Below are 15,301 nucleotides of genomic sequence, written 5' to 3' on the forward strand. Positions count from 1 at the left end.
CTCCTCCCAGCTAATCACACGAACAGCAGTAAAGTAATATAAATACACAGTTGAGGGCGGGCTGCAAGGTCATGTTTTTGAGTAATTATTGAAACTGACCTCAGTGGCTCATTAGCAGAGCTGCGGCTAATGACTGGTTCCAAATCATGATGAAGCAAGCACCATGGCTCGTAGGGGACCCACAACACGCTTTTCTTAGTTCACTGAATTAAAGTATAAACTTCCACTGTGTGTGAGTGGTAAAGGCTTGTTAATATGGTTCCTTTTCCAATTCAAGTCTGACAACAAGAGGCAGAAACCACGTGGCTTCGAAAGCTCTGGATTTTAGCCACCAACCACAGAGAAAGAGAGAACTGGCAGTATGAGAGTTGGAGAAAACAGGAGCGGGAGCAAGGAGCTCAAATGAGATTAATGGCGCGTAAATAGAGAGCGTAAAGGAACAGTTACACAGCTAAGAAAAGGGAAAGAAAGACTAAGGAAAAAAACACAGAAAGAGCCTGTAGATGAAATTCTCTTCCTGGGACAGCAGATTAAGAGAAATTACATAGGGAGAGGTTAAGCATGTAACACGGGGGAGAATAAAAAAGAAAATGCAGTTTTATGAAGTGTGTTTGCCAAATCCAGCCAGCACTTTTGTTCTATTTCTCTCTTTGCATCTTTTATTGGTAAAGTAAGTTTCAAGTGCATGCCCAGGTATGATTGAGAGAGCAATGGTATAATAATTTGAAGCGTTTACACCAGTGCTAAAGTAGGAAGAGAGATGTAGCAAAGACATGATAGAGGTAGCGATAATAAATATGTGGAGAGGCAATAGTGACACAAAAATAAGCCACCTATTTATAAAACTGAAATTGAAGAAATACTAAAGGTTAACTTCTGAAATTGTAGCCGATAATAACAAGATTCTCGTTGTTGGCAGGATTCGAACCTGCGCGGGGAGACCCCAATGGATTTCAAGTCCATCGCCTTAACCACTCGGCCACAACAACTTACTGTAAGCTGCATGCAAATATTTTGTTTGAAAGTATTCAAGTTGTCCCACATCAGAGTACTGATATTCTGCAATGCGCTTTTTAAAAACAATGTTTTTTTCATCATGCACGTTCTGTCCTAAAAACAAAAATTGCATGAGTATATCTCTGGATCTGTAAAAGGATACGCTTGCATGCAAACTCTCATGTGGCACTCAATTTTTTGGACCCTGTTGCACTCTGTTTTTGCGCTGCTTTTAGTCTACGACCCATATTACAGAAGTCTACCATCTCTGAGTATTTGTGACTCCTTTGTAAGTACCTTATCTTTAATCCTTGAAGAGCTCTATAATAAATGGGTCCGTCAAAGATTGCTTGAATGGAAGATAAAAGAAGGCCCACTTGTCTCACCAAATGCCGTAGAGAAACCTGATGTTTTACTCACGTAATCCTCAGTTAATTTTTGTTAGACATGGCATCCTTAAGGTGGCCTACCAGCGACCTTTTTGCTTTTCACCTCACGTTTTGCTCTATCTTTATGTTGGCCTTAGGACTCTAATCACTTTATCACTACTGTGAGAAAGTGGCTCTGTATATACTGTTCCCAAAAAGGTACAGTGTGCACAGAGTCCTCAGTGCCCAGAGGTTTGACAGAGGCTAAAGTTTGATATAACCTTACTCTCTAAAGTGGTAGCTTGCTCGAGCAGTAAGGCAGTATCCGAGGACAGTGTAAAGCATTTGTTGTACACACTCAGTCAGCAAATGGTCTCACACACTCAAGAACTGAACTCTAGGCCAATGGTTTGTATAAAAAATATATCGTTGTTTTATTTTAGAACCAACAATAGGTATCAAAATATACTTTCTCAGAATAAGATGCTTTAGTTAAAAACTTTGCAATAGGCAATTGACTTTTGCAGGTAATAGTTACAGTTTATTGCAATAGGAAACACAATTTCAAATACAATAATACATTGAGCTCAATGGGAATTTTAAGTTATATGCAATTAATTACTTTCAGGATTACTTTTCTAAATCCAGGACTGGATCCTAGATTCAGTCCTGGGACAGTTCTTGGAAACAAGTGAGTAAATTCGTTTTAGTAACTGTTGTGATTTTCAAGCAATATTTTGCTATTTTAAAAGTTGACACTTAGAAATTTTTTCTGATCAAATTACCAATGTTATCCTATGGAAGGAAATTCACTTAGCAGGTAGGTGGGGTTATGGTTACTTTTTCTATGTCAGTGTTGGATCCTAGATCCAGCACTACTGTACCACCTGTAAGCAGTTGAGAAACTGCGTTTAAGTTATACAAGCGATTTTTAAGGAATATTTATAAGTTTGCAAAATCGACACTTAGAAGAAATTTTACAGAAAAACAGTCAATGGTTTCCTATGGAAGAAAATTCAAGTTACGGGTAAAGTACATTCTCGTTACTTTGGTAATTCAGTGCTGGGCTCCTAGGCTCAGTACTGGGACATCTATCTAAAACAGGTAAGCAATTACGTTTTCACAATTGGTACGATTTTTAAAGAATATTTGTAAGTTTCAAAAATCGACACTTAGAAACTTTGTCAGCAAAAAGCAAGCAATGATATCCTATGGAAGAAAATTCGAGTTACTGGTAAGTACGGTTAAAATTACTTTTCAGGGTCAGTACTGAGCTACAAGATGCAGCACTGAGGTCTCTCCTGATAACAGGTGAGTAAATCAGAATTCGTTGTTCGGCTGATTTTAGATGAATATTTTAAAGTTCCAAAACTCCACACTTAGAAGAAATTCCAAGTGGAACCAGTCAATGTTAGCCTATGGAAGAGAAGTGAGTTATCGGCTTTTAGGTAAGTACTCGACTGGCAGAGTTATGGTTCTGGGCATAGACTCAAGGGTCTCCCAGGGGAGTCCCAGTCTACTTGCCAAGCCCTAAACTCCCCTTTTATTACATATAATTTACCCCTAAGGTAGGCCCTAGGTAGTCCTAGGTGCATGATGCTATGCAAGTAAAAGATAAGATATGTACTTTGGTGGTTTGCATGTCCTGTAAGTACCAAACAGTCTATTTCATTTTTCACTACTGTGAGGTCTACCTCTCTCATAGGTTAGCATTGGGTATTCCCCTATACTTTTTATTTGGTAATTCCATATCGGAGAGGAGTAGCTTTATTTATTTATTGAAAATCCTACTTACTGGTGAGGTTGGATTTAACTTTACTATTTTAGAAATGCCACTTTTAGAGAGTGAACATTTCTCTGCACTTACTGCTCTATTTACCTGAAACCAGGCCCCAATACACATCTGGATTGCGCTGGGTGACAGCAACATTTGTGCCTTCCCTGTAGAGAGCCACAACACAGGTTACTCAACTGCACCTGGGGGGTGAGCTCCGCTCCCCCTCCACCCACAATAGGTTCAAGAACGATAATTTATGTAAGTAAATACATTATAGCTACAGCTTATAATCATGTTAAATTAAATATTTTGTTGTTAGATGGTTTAAATATTTAAACCTCTGGTACATTTGGTAATTCTGTAAAAGCAGAACCCAACTGCCGTAACATTGCCAACCACAATGCCGTAATTTGGATTCGAACCAAGGTTGCTGCGGCCACAACGCAGAGTACTAACCACTATACGATTACGGCGAGCTACATGGGGTCAATGCCATACACTAACATGGAGAATTTATAATTTGGAACACTCAGGGCTGCTCCTGTGATAGGCTGGATGTATTCATTCCTTCCTCATTCCTCATACAGAGGCTGCGTCTCCTCAGTGGTTGATAGGCTGAAACCGTTTCCTGGCCGCCTGCTTGTGAACTGCCAGGAGTCAAAGATAACACATTACACTTGCGGGCCTGTGATGGGACACCAATGCAGAGAAACCCACTTGGCACAGACCTTCGATTCTGTCTATTAGACCTGCATCTTCCCTGCACCTTTCAAGCCATTTGTATGTGAAGCAAGAAAGAGTTAAGGAGTGATCCATCTACACTTTTATAGGGAGGATGCCGCCGTGAGCTCCTCCCAGCTAATCACACGAACAGCAGTAAAGTAATATAAATACACAGTTGAGGGCGGGCTGCAAGGTCATGTTTTTGAGTAATTATTGAAACTGACCTCAGTGGCTCATTAGCAGAGCTGTGGCTAATGACTGGTTCCAAATCATGATGAAGCAAGCACCATGGCTCGTAGGGGACCCACAACACGCTTTTCTTAGCTCACTGAATTAAAGTATAAACTTCCGCCGTGTGTGAGTGGTAAAGGCTTGTTAATATGGTTCCTTTTCCAATTCAAGTCTGACAACAAGAGGCAGAAACCACGTGGCTTCGAAAGCTCTGGATTTTAGCCACCAACCACAGAGAAAGAGAGAACTGGCAGTATGAGAGTTGGAGAAAACAGGAGCGGGAGCAAGGAGCTCAAATGAGATTAATGGCGCGTAAATAGAGAGCGTAAAGGAACAGTTACACAGCTAAGAAAAGGGAAAGAAAGACTAAGGAAAAAAACACAGAAAGAGCCTGTAGATGAAATTCTCTTCCTGGGACAGCAGATTAAGAGAAATTACATAGGGAGAGGTTAAGCATGTAACACGGGCGAGAATAACAAAGAAAATGCAGTTTTATGAAGTGTGTTTGCCAAATCCAGCCAGCACTTTTGTTCTATTTCTCTCTTTGCATCTTTTATTGGTAAAGTAAGTTTCAAGTGCATGCCCAGGTATGATTGAGAGAGCAATGGTATAATAATTTGAAGCGTTTACACCAGTGCTAAAGTAGGAAGAGAGATGTAGCAAAGACATGATAGAGGTAGCGATAATAAATATGTGGAGAGGCAATAGTGACACAAAAATAAGCCACCTATTTATAAAACTGAAATTGAAGAAATACTAAAGGTTAACTTCTGAAATTGTAGCCGATAATAACAAGATTCTCGTTGTTGGCAGGATTCGAACCTGCGCGGGGAGACCCCAATGGATTTCAAGTCCATCGCCTTAACCACTCGGCCACAACAACTTACTGTAAGCTGCATGCAAATATTTTGTTTGAAAGTATTCAAGTTGTCCCACATCAGAGTACTGATATTCTGCAATGCGCTTTTTAAAAACAATGTTTTTTTCATCATGCACGTTCTGTCCTAAAAACAAAAATTGCATGAGTATATCTCTGGATCTGTAAAAGGATACGCTTGCATGCAAACTCTCATGTGGCACTCAATTTTTTGGACCCTGTTGCACTCTGTTTTTGCGCTGCTTTTAGTCTACGACCCATATTACAGAAGTCTACCATCTCTGAGTATTTGTGACTCCTTTGTAAGTACCTTATCTTTAATCCTTGAAGAGCTCTATAATAAATGGGTCCGTCAAAGATTGCTTGAATGGAAGATAAAAGAAGGCCCACTTGTCTCACCAAATGCCGTAGAGAAACCTGATGTTTTACTCACGTAATCCTCAGTTAATTTTTGTTAGACATGGCATCCTTAAGGTGGCCTACCAGCGACCTTTTTGCTTTTCACCTCACGTTTTGCTCTATCTTTATGTTGGCCTTAGGACTCTAATCACTTTATCACTACTGTGAGAAAGTGGCTCTGTATATACTGTTCCCAAAAAGGTACAGTGTGCACAGAGTCCTCAGTGCCCAGAGGTTTGACAGAGGCTAAAGTTTGATATAACCTTACTCTCTAAAGTGGTAGCTTGCTCGAGCAGTAAGGCAGTATCCGAGGACAGTGTAAAGCATTTGTTGTACACACTCAGTCAGCAAATGGTCTCACACACTCAAGAACTGAACTCTAGGCCAATGGTTTGTATAAAAAATATATCGTTGTTTTATTTTAGAACCAACAATAGGTATCAAAATATACTTTCTCAGAATAAGATGCTTTAGTTAAAAACTTTGCAATAGGCAATTGACTTTTGCAGGTAATAGTTACAGTTTATTGCAATAGGAAACACAATTTCAAATACAATAATACATTGAGCTCAATGGGAATTTTAAGTTATATGCAATTAATTACTTTCAGGATTACTTTTCTAAATCCAGGACTGGATCCTAGATTCAGTCCTGGGACAGTTCTTGGAAACAAGTGAGTAAATTCGTTTTAGTAACTGTTGTGATTTTCAAGCAATATTTTGCTATTTTAAAAGTTGACACTTAGAAATTTTTTCTGATCAAATTACCAATGTTATCCTATGGAAGGAAATTCACTTAGCAGGTAGGTGGGGTTATGGTTACTTTTTCTATGTCAGTGTTGGATCCTAGATCCAGCACTACTGTACCACCTGTAAGCAGTTGAGAAACTGCGTTTAAGTTATACAAGCGATTTTTAAGGAATATTTATAAGTTTGCAAAATCGACACTTAGAAGAAATTTTACAGAAAAACAGTCAATGGTTTCCTATGGAAGAAAATTCAAGTTACGGGTAAAGTACATTCTCGTTACTTTGGTAATTCAGTGCTGGGCTCCTAGGCTCAGTACTGGGACATCGATCTAAAACAGGTAAGCAATTACGTTTTCACAATTGGTACGATTTTTAAAGAATATTTGTAAGTTTCAAAAATCGACACTTAGAAACTTTGTCAGCAAAAAGCAAGCAATGATATCCTATGGAAGAAAATTTGAGTTACTGGTAAGTACGGTTAAAATTACTTTTCAGGGTCAGTACTGAGCTACAAGATGCAGCACTGAGGTCTCTCCTGATAACAGGTGAGTAAATCAGAATTCGTTGTTCGGCTGATTTTAGATGAATATTTTAAAGTTCCAAAACTCCACACTTAGAAGAAATTCCAAGTGGAACCAGTCAATGTTAGCCTATGGAAGAGAAGTGAGTTATCGGCTTTTAGGTAAGTACTCGACTGGCAGAGTTATGGTTCTGGGCATAGACTCAAGGGTCTCCCAGGGGAGTCCCAGTCTACTTGCCAAGCCCTAAACTCCCCTTTTATTACATATAATTTACCCCTAAGGTAGGCCCTAGGTAGTCCTAGGTGCATGATGCTATGCAAGTAAAAGATAAGATATGTACTTTGGTGGTTTGCATGTCCTGTAAGTACCAAACAGTCTATTTCATTTTTCACTACTGTGAGGTCTACCTCTCTCATAGGTTAGCATTGGGTATTCCCCTATACTTTTTATTTGGTAATTCCATATCGGAGAGGAGTAGCTTTATTTATTTATTGAAAATCCTACTTACTGGTGAGGTTGGATTTAACTTTACTATTTTAGAAATGCCACTTTTAGAGAGTGAACATTTCTCTGCACTTACTGCTCTATTTACCTGAAACCAGGCCCCAATACACATCTGGATTGCGCTGGGTGACAGCAACATTTGTGCCTTCCCTGTAGAGAGCCACAACACAGGTTACTCAACTGCACCTGGGGGGTGAGCTCCGCTCCCCCTCCACCCACAATAGGTTCAAGAACGATAATTTATGTAAGTAAATACATTATAGCTACAGCTTATAATCATGCTAAATTAAATATTTTGTTGTTAGATGGTTTAAATATTTAAACCTCTGGTACATTTGGTAATTCTGTAAAAGCAGAACCCAACTGCCGTAACATTGCCAACCACAATGCCGTAATTTGGATTCGAACCAAGGTTGCTGCGGCCACAACGCAGAGTACTAACCACTATACGATCACGGCGAGCTACATGGGGTCAATGCCATACACTAACATGGAGAATTTATAATTTGGAACACTCAGGGCTGCTCCTGTGATAGGCTGGATGTATTCATTCCTTCCTCATTCCTCATACAGAGGCTGCGTCTCCTCAGTGGTTGATAGGCTGAAACCGTTTCCTGGCCGCCTGCTTGTGAACTGCCAGGAGTCAAAGATAACACATTACACTTGCGGGCCTGTGATGGGACACCAATGCAGAGAAACCCACTTGGCACAGACCTTCGATTCTGTCTATTAGACCTGCATCTTCCCTGCACCTTTCAAGCCATTTGTATGTGAAGCAAGAAAGAGTTAAGGAGTGATCCATCTACACTTTTATAGGGAGGATGCCGCCGTGAGCTCCTCCCAGCTAATCACACGAACAGCAGTAAAGTAATATAAATACACAGTTGAGGGCGGGCTGCAAGGTCATGTTTTTGATTAATTATTGAAACTGACCTCAGTGGCTCATTAGCAGAGCTGCGGCTAATGACTGGTTCCAAATCATGATGAAGCAAGCACCATGGCTCGTAGGGGACCCACAACACGCTTTTCTTAGCTCACTGAATTAAAGTATAAACTTCCGCCGTGTGTGAGTGGTAAAGGCTTGTTAATATGGTTCCTTTTCCAATTCAAGTCTGACAACAAGAGGCAGAAACCACGTGGCTTCGAAAGCTCTGGATTTTAGCCACCAACCACAGAGAAAGAGAGAACTGGCAGTATGAGAGTTGGAGAAAACAGGAGCGGGAGCAAGGAGCTCAAATGAGATTAATGGCGCGTAAATAGAGAGCGTAAAGGAACAGTTACACAGCTAAGAAAAGGGAAAGAAAGACTAAGGAAAAAAACACAGAAAGAGCCTGTAGATGAAATTCTCTTCCTGGGACAGCAGATTAAGAGAAATTACATAGGGAGAGGTTAAGCATGTAACACGGGGGAGAATAAAAAAGAAAATGCAGTTTTATGAAGTGTGTTTGCCAAATCCAGCCAGCACTTTTGTTCTATTTCTCTCTTTGCATCTTTTATTGGTAAAGTAAGTTTCAAGTGCATGCCCAGGTATGATTGAGAGAGCAATGGTATAATAATTTGAAGCGTTTACACCAGTGCTAAAGTAGGAAGAGAGATGTAGCAAAGACATGATAGAGGTAGCGATAATAAATATGTGGAGAGGCAATAGTGACACAAAAATAAGCCACCTATTTATAAAACTGAAATTGAAGAAATACTAAAGGTTAACTTCTGAAATTGTAGCCGATAATAACAAGATTCTCGTTGTTGGCAGGATTCGAACCTGCGCGGGGAGACCCCAATGGATTTCAAGTCCATTGCCTTAACCACTCGGCCACAACAACTTACTGTAAGCTGCATGCAAATATTTTGTTTGAAAGTATTCAAGTTGTCCCACATCAGAGTACTGATATTCTGCAATGCGCTTTTTAAAAACAATGTTTTTTTCATCATGCACGTTCTGTCCTAAAAACAAAAATTGCATGAGTATATCTCTGGATCTGTAAAAGTATACGCTTGCATGCAAACTCTCATGTGGCACTCAATTTTTTGGACCCTGTTGCACTCTGTTTTTGCGCTGCTTTTAGTCTACGACCCATATTACAGAAGTCTACCATCTCTGAGTATTTGTGACTCCTTTGTAAGTACCTTATCTTTAATCCTTGAAGAGCTCTATAATAAATGGGTCCGTCAAAGATTGCTTGAATGGAAGATAAAAGAAGGCCCACTTGTCTCACCAAATGCCGTAGAGAAACCTGATGTTTTACTCACGTAATCCTCAGTTAATTTTTGTTAGACATGGCATCCTTAAGGTGGCCTACCAGCGACCTTTTTGCTTTTCACCTCACGTTTTGCTCTATCTTTATGTTGGCCTTAGGACTCTAATCACTTTATCACTACTGTGAGAAAGTGGCTCTGTATATACTGTTCCCAAAAAGGTACAGTGTGCACAGAGTCCTCAGTGCCCAGAGGTTTGACAGAGGCTAAAGTTTGATATAACCTTACTCTCTAAAGTGGTAGCTTGCTCGAGCAGTAAGGCAGTATCCGAGGACAGTGTAAAGCATTTGTTGTACACACTCAGTCAGCAAATGGTCTCACACACTCAAGAACTGAACTCTAGGCCAATGGTTTGTATAAAAAATATATCGTTGTTTTATTTTAGAACCAACAATAGGTATCAAAATATACTTTCTCAGAATAAGATGCTTTAGTTAAAAACTTTGCAATAGGCAATTGACTTTTGCAGGTAATAGTTACAGTTTATTGCAATAGGAAACACAATTTCAAATACAATAATACATTGAGCTCAATGGGAATTTTAAGTTATATGCAATTAATTACTTTCAGGATTACTTTTCTAAATCCAGGACTGGATCCTAGATTCAGTCCTGGGACAGTTCTTGGAAACAAGTGAGTAAATTCGTTTTAGTAACTGTTGTGATTTTCAAGCAATATTTTGCTATTTTAAAAGTTGACACTTAGAAATTTTTTCTGATCAAATTACCAATGTTATCCTATGGAAGGAAATTCACTTAGCAGGTAGGTGGGGTTATGGTTACTTTTTCTATGTCAGTGTTGGATCCTAGATCCAGCACTACTGTACCACCTGTAAGCAGTTGAGAAACTGCGTTTAAGTTATACAAGCGATTTTTAAGGAATATTTATAAGTTTGCAAAATCGACACTTAGAAGAAATTTTACAGAAAAACAGTCAATGGTTTCCTATGGAAGAAAATTCAAGTTACGGGTAAAGTACATTCTCGTTACTTTGGTAATTCAGTGCTGGGCTCCTAGGCTCAGTACTGGGACATCTATCTAAAACAGGTAAGCAATTACGTTTTCACAATTGGTACGATTTTTAAAGAATATTTGTAAGTTTCAAAAATCGACACTTAGAAACTTTGTCAGCAAAAAGCAAGCAATGATATCCTATGGAAGAAAATTCGAGTTACTGGTAAGTATGGTTAAAATTACTTTTCAGGGTCAGTACTGAGCTACAAGATGCAGCACTGAGGTCTCTCCTGATAACAGGTGAGTAAATCAGAATTCGTTGTTCGGCTGATTTTAGATGAATATTTTAAAGTTCCAAAACTCCACACTTAGAAGAAATTCCAAGTGGAACCAGTCAATGTTAGCCTATGGAAGAGAAGTGAGTTATCGGCTTTTAGGTAAGTACTCGACTGGCAGAGTTATGGTTCTGGGCATAGACTCAAGGGTCTCCCAGGGGAGTCCCAGTCTACTTGCCAAGCCCTAAACTCCCCTTTTATTACATATAATTTACCCCTAAGGTAGGCCCTAGGTAGTCCTAGGTGCATGATGCTATGCAAGTAAAAGATAAGATATGTACTTTGGTGGTTTGCATGTCCTGTAAGTACCAAACAGTCTATTTCATTTTTCACTACTGTGAGGTCTACCTCTCTCATAGGTTAGCATTGGGTATTCCCCTATACTTTTTATTTGGTAATTCCATATCGGAGAGGAGTAGCTTTATTTATTTATTGAAAATCCTACTTACTGGTGAGGTTGGATTTAACTTTACTATTTTAGAAATGCCACTGTTAGAGAGTGAACATTTCTCTGCACTTACTGCTCTATTTACCTGAAACCAGTCCCCAATACACATCTGGATTGCGCTGGGTGACAGCAACATTTGTGCCTTCCCTGTAGAGAGCCACAACACAGGTTACTCAACTGCACCTGGGGGGTGAGCTCCGCTCCCCCTCCACCCATAATAGGTTCAAGAACGATAATTTATGTAAGTAAATACATTATAGCTACAGCTTATAATCATGTTAAATTAAATATTTTGTTGTTAGATGGTTTAAATATTTAAACCTCTGGTACATTTGGTAATTCTGTAAAAGCAGAACCCAACTGCCGTAACATTGCCAACCACAATGCCGTAATTTGGATTCGAACCAAGGTTGCTGCGGCCACAACGCAGAGTACTAACCACTATACGATCACGGCGAGCTACATGGGGTCAATGCCATACACTAACATGGAGAATTTATAATTTGGAACACTCAGGGCTGCTCCTGTGATAGGCTGGATGTATTCATTCCTTCCTCATTCCTCATACAGAGGCTGCGTCTCCTCAGTGGTTGATAGGCTGAAACCGTTTCCTGGCCGCCTGCTTGTGAACTGCCAGGAGTCAAAGATAACACATTACACTTGCGGGCCTGTGATGGGACACCAATGCAGAGAAACCCACTTGGCACAGACCTTCGATTCTGTCTATTAGACCTGCATCTTCCCTGCACCTTTCAAGCCATTTGTATGTGAAGCAAGAAAGAGTTAAGGAGTGATCCATCTACACTTTTATAGGGAGGATGCCGCCGTGAGCTCCTCCCAGCTAATCACACGAACAGCAGTAAAGTAATATAAATACACAGTTGAGGGCGGGCTGCAAGGTCATGTTTTTGAGTAATTATTGAAACTGACCTCAGTGGCTCATTAGCAAAGCTGCGGCTAATGACTGGTTCCAAATCATGATGAAGCAAGCACCATGGCTCGTAGGGGACCCACAACACGCTTTTCTTAGCTCACTGAATTAAAGTATAAACTTCCGCCGTGTGTGAGTGGTAAAGGCTTGTTAATATGGTTCCTTTTCCAATTCAAGTCTGACAACAAGAGGCAGAAACCACGTGGCTTCAAAAGCTCTGGATTTTAGCCACCAACCACAGAGAAAGAGAGAACTGGCAGTATGAGAGTTGGAGAAAACAGGAGCGGGAGCAAGGAGCTCAAATGAGATTAATGGCGCGTAAATAGAGAGCGTAAAGGAACAGTTACACAGCTAAGAAAAGGGAAAGAAAGACTAAGGAAAAAAACAAAGAAAGAGCCTGTAGATGAAATTCTCTTCCTGGGACAGCAGATTAAGAGAAATTACATAGGGAGAGGTTAAGCATGTAACACGGGGGAGAATAAAAAAGAAAATGCAGTTTTATGAAGTGTGTTTGCCAAATCCAGCCAGCACTTTTGTTCTATTTCTCTCTTTGCATCTTTTATTGGTAAAGTAAGTTTCAAATGCATGCCCAGGTATGATTGAGAGAGCAATGGTATAATAATTTGAAGCGTTTACACCAGTGCTAAAGTAGGAAGAGAGATGTAGCAAAGACATGATAGAGGTAGCGATAATAAATATGTGGAGAGGCAATAGTGACACAAAAATAAGCCACCTATTTATAAAACTGAAATTGAAGAAATACTAAAGGTTAACTTCTGAAATTGTAGCCGATAATAACAAGATTCTCGTTGTTGGCAGGATTCGAACCTGCGCGGGGAGACCCCAATGGATTTCAAGTCCATCGCCTTAACCACTCGGCCACAACAACTTACTGTAAGCTGCATGCAAATATTTTGTTTGAAAGTATTCAAGTTGTCCCACATCAGAGTACTGATATTCTGCAATGCGCTTTTTAAAAACAATGTTTTTTTCATCATGCACGTTCTGTCCTAAAAACAAAAATTGCATGAGTATATCTCTGGATCTGTAAAAGGATACGCTTGCATGCAAACTCTCATGTGGCACTCAATTTTTTGGACCCTGTTGCACTCTGTTTTTGCGCTGCTTTTAGTCTACGACCCATATTACAGAAGTCTACCATCTCTGAGTATTTGTGACTCCTTTGTAAGTACCTTATCTTTAATCCTTGAAGAGCTCTATAATAAATGGGTCCGTCAAAGATTGCTTGAATGGAAGATAAAAGAAGGCCCACTTGTCTCACCAAATGCCGTAGAGAAACCTGATGTTTTACTCACGTAATCCTCAGTTAATTTTTGTTAGACATGGCATCCTTAAGGTGGCCTACCAGCGACCTTTTTGCTTTTCACCTCACGTTTTGCTCTATCTTTATGTTGGCCTTAGGACTCTAATCACTTTATCACTACTGTGAGAAAGTGGCTCTGTATATACTGTTCCCAAAAAGGTACAGTGTGCACAGAGTCCTCAGTGCCCAGAGGTTTGACAGAGGCTAAAGTTTGATATAACCTTACTCTCTAAAGTGGTAGCTTGCTCGAGCAGTAAGGCAGTATCCGAGGACAGTGTAAAGCATTTGTTGTACACACTCAGTCAGCAAATGGTCTCACACACTCAAGAACTGAACTCTAGGCCAATGGTTTGTATAAAAAATATATCGTTGTTTTATTTTAGAACCAACAATAGGTATCAAAATATACTTTCTCAGAATAAGATGCTTTAGTTAAAAACTTTGCAATAGGCAATTGACTTTTGCAGGTAATAGTTACAGTTTATTGCAATAGGAAACACAATTTCAAATACAATAATACATTGAGCTCAATGGGAATTTTAAGTTATATGCAATTAATTACTTTCAGGATTACTTTTCTAAATCCAGGACTGGATCCTAGATTCAGTCCTGGGACAGTTCTTGGAAACAAGTGAGTAAATTCGTTTTAGTAACTGTTGTGATTTTCAAGCAATATTTTGCTATTTTAAAAGTTGACACTTAGAAATTTTTTCTGATCAAATTACCAATGTTATCCTATGGAAGGAAATTCACTTAGCAGGTAAGTGGGGTTATGGTTACTTTTTCTATGTCAGTGTTGGATCCTAGATCCAGCACTACTGTACCACCTGTAAGCAGTTGAGAAACTGCGTTTAAGTTATACAAGCGATTTTTAAGGAATATTTATAAGTTTGCAAAATCGACACTTAGAAGAAATTTTACAGAAAAACAGTCAATGGTTTCCTATGGAAGAAAATTCAAGTTACGGGTAAAGTACATTCTCGTTACTTTGGTAATTCAGTGCTGGGCTCCTAGGCTCAGTACTGGGACATCTATCTAAAACAGGTAAGCAATTACGTTTTCACAATTGGTACGATTTTTAAAGAATATTTGTAAGTTTCAAAAATCGACACTTAGAAACTTTGTCAGCAAAAAGCAAGCAATGATATCCTATGGAAGAAAATTTGAGTTACTGGTAAGTACGGTTAAAATTACTTTTCAGGGTCAGTACTGAGCTACAAGATGCAGCACTGAGGTCTCTCCTGATAACAGGTGAGTAAATCAGAATTCGTTGTTCGGCTGATTTTAGATGAATATTTTAAAGTTCCAAAACTCCACACTTAGAAGAAATTCCAAGTGGAACCAGTCAATGTTAGCCTATGGAAGAGAAGTGAGTTATCGGCTTTTAGGTAAGTACTCGACTGGCAGAGTTATGGTTCTGGGCATAGACTCAAGGGTCTCCCAGGGGAGTCCCAGTCTACTTGCCAAGCCCTAAACTCCCCTTTTATTACATATAATTTACCCCTAAGGTAGGCCCTAGGTAGTCCTAGGTGCATGATGCTATGCAAGTAAAAGATAAGATATGTACTTTGGTGGTTTGCATGTCCTGTAAGTACCAAACAGTCTATTTCATTTTTCACTACTGTGAGGTCTACCTCTCTCATAGGTTAGCATTGGGTATTCCCCTATACTTTTTATTTGGTAATTCCATATCGGAGAGGAGTAGCTTTATTTATTTATTGAAAATCCTACTTACTGGTGAGGTTGGATTTAACTTTACTATTTTAGAAATGCCACTTTTAGAGAGTGAACATTTCTCTGCACTTACTGCTCTATTTACCTGAAACCAGGCCCCAATACACATCTGGATTGCGCTGGGTGACAGCAACATTTGTGCCTTCCCTGTAGAGAGCCACAACACAGGTTACTCA

At 39.5% G+C, this 15,301-nt stretch overlaps 4 non-coding genes across 4 annotated transcripts; all 4 read right to left on the bottom strand.

The window, feature by feature from the left end:
- Positions 1-907: 907 nt before the first annotated feature.
- Positions 908-989, bottom strand: TRNAS-UGA (transfer RNA serine (anticodon UGA)). The gene has a single exon. It is a non-coding gene; the product is annotated as a tRNA-Ser (tRNA).
- Positions 990-4,896: 3,907 nt separating this feature from the next.
- On the bottom strand, positions 4,897-4,978 carry TRNAS-UGA (transfer RNA serine (anticodon UGA)). The gene has a single exon. It is a non-coding gene; the product is annotated as a tRNA-Ser (tRNA).
- A 3,907-nt stretch (positions 4,979-8,885) lies between these two features.
- TRNAS-UGA (transfer RNA serine (anticodon UGA)) lies at positions 8,886-8,967 on the bottom strand. Its single transcript has one exon. It is a non-coding gene; the product is annotated as a tRNA-Ser (tRNA).
- Positions 8,968-12,874: 3,907 nt separating this feature from the next.
- Positions 12,875-12,956, bottom strand: TRNAS-UGA (transfer RNA serine (anticodon UGA)). Its single transcript has one exon. It is a non-coding gene; the product is annotated as a tRNA-Ser (tRNA).
- Positions 12,957-15,301: the final 2,345 nt, after the last annotated feature.

The sequence above is a fragment of the Triturus cristatus genome, chromosome 12 (genome assembly GCF_964204655.1).
Source record: "Triturus cristatus chromosome 12, aTriCri1.1, whole genome shotgun sequence".
Taxonomy (NCBI): Eukaryota; Metazoa; Chordata; class Amphibia; order Caudata; family Salamandridae; genus Triturus; species Triturus cristatus.